Raw genomic sequence first — 6000 nt, 5'->3', positions numbered from 1 at the left:
CAACATGGTGAAACCCATCTCTACAAAAATTAGTGAGAGTGGTTCTGCTCAGCTGTGGTCCCAGCTACTCAGGAGGCTGAGGTGGGAGGATGGCTTCAGGAGGTCGAGGCTGCAGTAAGCTGAGATGCTGACACTGCACTCCAGCCAGGGCAACAGTGTGAGACCCTGTCTCAAACAAACAAACATATATATATATATATATATATATATATATATATATATATATATATACACACACACACACACACACACAAATGGATAATAAGTACATGAAAACATGCCCACTAGGAAATACCATTTTTATCTACACTAAACTGGCTAAAAAAAAAAAAAACAGACAGACCCAAGTGTTGACAATATGTGGAGAAATTGGAACCCTGATTCATTATTGGGGGGATTGTAAAATGGTACAGCCATGTTGGGAACAGCCTGACAGTTCCTCAAAAGGTTAAACAAAGAATTACAATATGACTCAGCAATGCCAGTCCTAGGTATATACCCAAGAAATGTGAAGCCATATGTCCATGGAAAACCTTGTACACAAATGTTCATAGCAGTATTATTCATAATAGCCAGAAAGGAGAGGATCGCTTGAGCACAGGAGGTGGAGGTTGCAGTGAGCCAAGATGGCGGCACTGCACTCCAGCCTGGGCGACAGAGTGAAACCCTGTCTCAAAAAAAAAAAAAAATTAGCCAGAAAGTAGAAGCAATCCAAATGTCCATCAACTGATGAAAGGCTAAACAAAATGTAGCACATCTTCTCTACAAAAGAAAATTAGTCATCTATAAAAGGATAAAGAAGTACTGATACATGCTACAGTCTGGATTAACCTTGAAATCTTTATGCTTAGTGAAAGAAACGAGTCACAAAGGCCACATGTCATATAATTCAATTTATATGACATGTCCAAAATAGGCAAATCCGTAGTGACAGAAAGTAGATCAATGGTTGCCAGGGGCTGGAAGCAAAGGAAGAATGGGGAATTTCTGCTAATTAATACAGGGTTTCTTTTTGGGGTGATGAAATGTTCTAAAATTAGATAGTGATGTTGAGTTTACAACTCTGATACACTAAAAACCACTGAGCTGTAAAAGGATGAATTTTATGGTGTGTGAATAATATGTCAATAAAGCTGTTATAAAAAAGAACTTATCATATAGCATTAAAATTATGTCTTCATATGTATTTCTTCCTCCTACTAGAATTAGACTACATGGTAGGCAGCAAATACTAACAAGAAAGAAATAAAGAGACAAAAAAAGAATAAAAATAAGAATGACAGAAGAAAAAATCAAACTAAAACAAAACAAAAAAATAGAATTAGACTATGAGCTTTCTTCATCCTTACACATGGTAGATACTGAACGAACACGATAAATACTTGATGATCCAGTAATTAATTCATTGATCTAATCTTTGAAAGAAGTTTAAGACATTAACAGGCAGTTGGAAGGGAAGATTATTCTCTGCAAAGGCAGTGGCTGAGCACCGAGAAGGAAGAGCAGTAGGCTTGAGCAGCCAGCAGTTCTTGATTGGCTAGGAGAAGCAGGGAAGGAAGCAGTACAGATAAGGGTGTTAAGGGCTGTACTACCTACTAAATTTGCTCCATATTTAATTGTTAAATATTGTTAATTCATAGTGTTTGGCTGACTAAAAATATTTTCAGAGAAAATGACGATTCAGTCTCTTTCCCCCGCACTTTTTCCTGTCTCCTTAGTGTAATCAAAAGCTACAAGTGAGGCTGGGTGTGGTGGCTCACGCCTGTAATCCCAGCACTTTGGGAGGCCGAGGCAGGAAGATCACTTGAGGTCAGGAGTTTGAGACCAGCCTGGCCAACATGGAGAAACCTTATCTTTACTAAAAATACGAAAATTAGCCAAGGTGGTGTCATGCACCTGTAATCTCAGCTACTTGGGAGGCTGAGGCAGGAGAATCGCTAGAACCCGAGAGGTGGAGGTTGCAGGGAGCCGAGACTGTGCCACTGCACTCCAACCCGGGCAACAGAGCGAGACTCCATCTCAAAAAAAAAAAAAAAAAAGCTACAAGTGAGATTGTGCCAATTGGAACAAAACAAGAAGTAAAAGTTTCATCTCTGATGGGCCCTGGCCAGCTGTGCCCCCGGGGCCTTCTGCTCTAGAAGCCCATGGTGATCCTCGTGTGCCATTCACCCGGCTACTTGGCCCCAATTTCACACAGTTCGAAGCCAGAAACCTGCTGTTTGCGCCTACCTTCCCAGAGTCCTTCCTTCTTTCATTAATTGAACAAACATTCATTGAGCACCTGCTTTTTGCCAGGGATTATGTGAGGCATGGGATATGGCAGCAAATAAGTCAACTTTGCTGTCAATATATGTCATAGTAGTCATTGTTGAGTTGAGGCATTTCTATTTGGCTATTAGTAGCATCGGTTTAGAAAGAGCCTCAAAACCCTCTCTAGTGGACTTCTTGTGAGAACACTACCTTATATTTGAATAGAACTATTCAAGGATTTCACATGCAATATTCCATTTGATACTCAAATCTATTTTAAAAAAAGAAGGGAGGGCAGGTATTATCTTCATTTTGCAGATGAGGCCAATGAGATTTGGATAGATTAAATGATTCCTTCAAGTTCACACAGCTAGTAAACAGCGAAGCCTGCTTGGGAACCCAGCTGCGACTTCTAATTGGTTGCTTTTCCCGTTACCCCTTATGGAGACTCCAACTTCTTAGGAGGCAGCTGCCTCTGTCTGTGTGTAAACAATAAGGTAGCAAAAGACTGTTGGGTTTGCTCTTTTTAAATTTTCAATAAACCATCTCTGTGTTTATTATCAATTTAATAAACAAGCAACCATCAAGAAGCAAAGTAATGAACCCAGCACATAAGGACATTGTGAAAATATGTTTCTGTGAGACTTGCTAAGTGCACAGTTAGTGAGAACAGAAATCAAATTTTTAGCAAAAGATGTAGTTCCTGACTGGTGGGGGCCACCCAGAACTCTCTCCTGGAGATCCTTCTCATTTACCTCAGCTGTGAGCCTCTGTGTGAATGATTTCCAAATTCAGTTCAACAGGTGGTGAATCAATGGGCTACAGAATGTCCCGTGCACCCAGAATATAAACAAGAATGAAGCTCACTTCAGGTTTCAGAGCTCCCAGGCTGCATTAGGAAAACAAATAATTAAAATACAATGTGTGCTGCTTAAGCACAGGAGTTTGAGATCAACTTGGGCAACACAGGGAGAAACTGTCTCTACAAAAAATAAAAAATTAGCCAGTTGTGGTAGAGAACGCCTGCAGGGGCTAATGTGGGAGGATGGCTTGAGCCCAGGAGAGGTGGAGACTGTAGTGAGCCATATTGGTGCCAGTGCACCCTAGCCTGGCTGAGAGAGCAAGAACCCATCTCAAAAACAAAACAAAACAAAACACCCCCCAAAAAACCCACCACACACACAACAAAATAAAACCAACGTGGGCATGGTGGCTCAAGCCTGTAATCCGAGCACTTTGGGAGGCCAAGGTGGGTGGATCACTTGAGCCCTGGTATTTGAGACCAGCTTGGGAAACATGGTGAGACCCTGTCTTGACGAAAAATAAAAAATTAGCCAGGCCTGGTGGCACATGCCTGTACTCCCAGATACTTGGGAGGCTGAAGTGGGAGGATCACTTGAGCCCATGAGGTTGAGGCTGCAGTGAGCCATGTTCATGCCACTGCACTCCAGCCTGGGCAACAGAGTGAAACCCTGTCTCAAATAAAACAAAACACACAAACAAAAAACAACGAATACATCTCATAATGGCCAAGTGCTCTAACGATGTAGAAGTTTTTCTAAAAAATAAGGTGAGGAAGCACTTACGTGTAGTAAACATTATAATTCTACATCTGAAATCATAAATCTTTCAATCTCTAAGCTTTCCAGTTTCCTTAATGAAAATAAATAACATTTTTATTTAATACTTATGAGGCAGTGGACATTATGCTAATTGCTTTACAAGTAGTGTATCTCATTTAATCTTCAAAACAACCTTTTTTTTTTTTTTTTTTTCATTTTACAGATCAGGAATCTGAGGCTCAGGGAGGTTAAATGACTTGTTCCAGGTCCCACAGCCAAGAAGTGGGAAGAGCCAATTTGGGCTCCTAAGTGCATCCTCTTAATCGTGACCCTGTATGGCCTCTTTTTCTCCTAATGCAATGTTCTCTGATCTTACCGAGAGCTCCAAACCTTGGCCTCTGTTTTCTCCAGTCTCTCAGCAGTCACCTTTCCTTCCCTCTCTATCCTCCTACCATGCCAGACCACTCACAGGTACCCCCTGGTGTGTGGTGTGGCATCTCTTTACCTTTGCACACATGTTCCCACTACCTGGATGAGCCAATCACGGAGCCACCAAACTCATTTGCAAATCTGGCAAGTGAAAGATGAAAATGAGCCACAGTAGTATACAGTATATTTGAAACATTGGCCGGGCGCAGTGGCTCATGCTTGTAATCCCAGCACTTTGGGAGGCTGAGGCGGGGGGATCACCTGAGGTCAGGAGTTTGAGACCAGCCAGGCCAACATGGCGAAACTCTGTCTCTGCTAAAAATACAAAAAAATTAGCCAGCTGTTGTGGCGGGTGCCTATAATCCCAGCTACTCAGGAGGCTGAGGCAGGAGAATCGCTTGAACCCAGGGGTTGGAGGTTGCAGTGAGACAAGATTGCACCACTTCACTCCAGCCTAGGCGAAAGAGGGAAACTCCATATAAAAGAAAAAAAAGAAAAAGAAAAGAAACATTAATGTCACTTCTATAACACTGAAAAAATTTAAGAGATTACGGGAGTGGAAAACTTATGGTAGCATTTATATGTGAAAAGATCTTATTCCTAGAATGTAGAGAATACATTCTCTCTAAGTGCAGTTGTAACATTCACATAATTTCATCCTGTATTGTAGGACAAAGATATACACAGTTAATACTTCAAGTTATTATTTCTATATATGGCATTCTTAGACTATAACAAAACAAAAATTTTAATGTGTTTCAATGCAATGTCTTTAAAAATAAATAAGCATATGTATGTATGTGTATGTGTGGCACATATATATGTGTGTATATATATATATATATATAGTCTCTTAAAACCTAAATCATAAAGCGAATCTGGGTCACATCATCAGTTTTGTGAACAACAAAAATTAAAATATAAGATATAAATCAAATGCTGTTAAATCACTATCTAGAGGAAAATTTCTTTGCACTTAGATGCTTGTAGTAATAAGAAGTTTTGTTAAAGCATAATGAATTCAGTATCTTTCTAAATACTGTAAAAAGAAACAAAGTATCTCCTTATTTTACAACCCAGTTTTGTCATATCTTAAAATTTTGCCACATTGTATGTAAAATTAGGGACTTGAAAAATCAGTTTTGTATTTTTTTTAAGAGACATGCAGTCTCACTATGTTGCCCAGGCTGGTCTGGAAATCCTGGGCTCTGCCCACCTTGGCCCCCCAAAGTGCTGGGATTATAGACGTGAGCCACTGTACATGGCCAGTTTTGTTAATTTTTAAAGAACTGCATTGGTTTGCTTATCAATTCTATTTTTGGTTTTTATCTTATATAACCAATGAACAAATTAACAGCTGGCTTGGGAAAAAAATGAGAAATCACCAGGTTTGTAAAATAAAAGGAAAATTCAAATTAACAAAATCATGGACAGAGAAAAGCCAACATAACTCAAATATATTTTAATGACAAAATGTTATTTTAAGCTATAAGCTTATAAAATATGTTAAAGAAACGGAAGAGGATAACTGCTTATAATAGTGTAAGGATAGTACACTCAAGGCAGCTGGAGAGAAATCATGAAGATACATACAATAGAGAGAGAAATAGGTGCTTATCAAATGAGTAATAGAACAACAGCAACAACCCACCATTTTATCCACTATTTCTGGAAGTGGAAAGGGGAAGAAGGGTGCAGTGACTCAAGCCTGTAATCCCAGCATTTTGGGAGGCTGAGATGGGAGGATCGCTAGAGGCCA

The sequence above is a fragment of the Symphalangus syndactylus genome, chromosome 7, assembly GCF_028878055.3.
Source record: "Symphalangus syndactylus isolate Jambi chromosome 7, NHGRI_mSymSyn1-v2.1_pri, whole genome shotgun sequence".
NCBI lineage: Eukaryota > Metazoa > Chordata > Mammalia > Primates > Hylobatidae > Symphalangus > Symphalangus syndactylus.
This window is presented reverse-complemented; position numbering follows the sequence as displayed.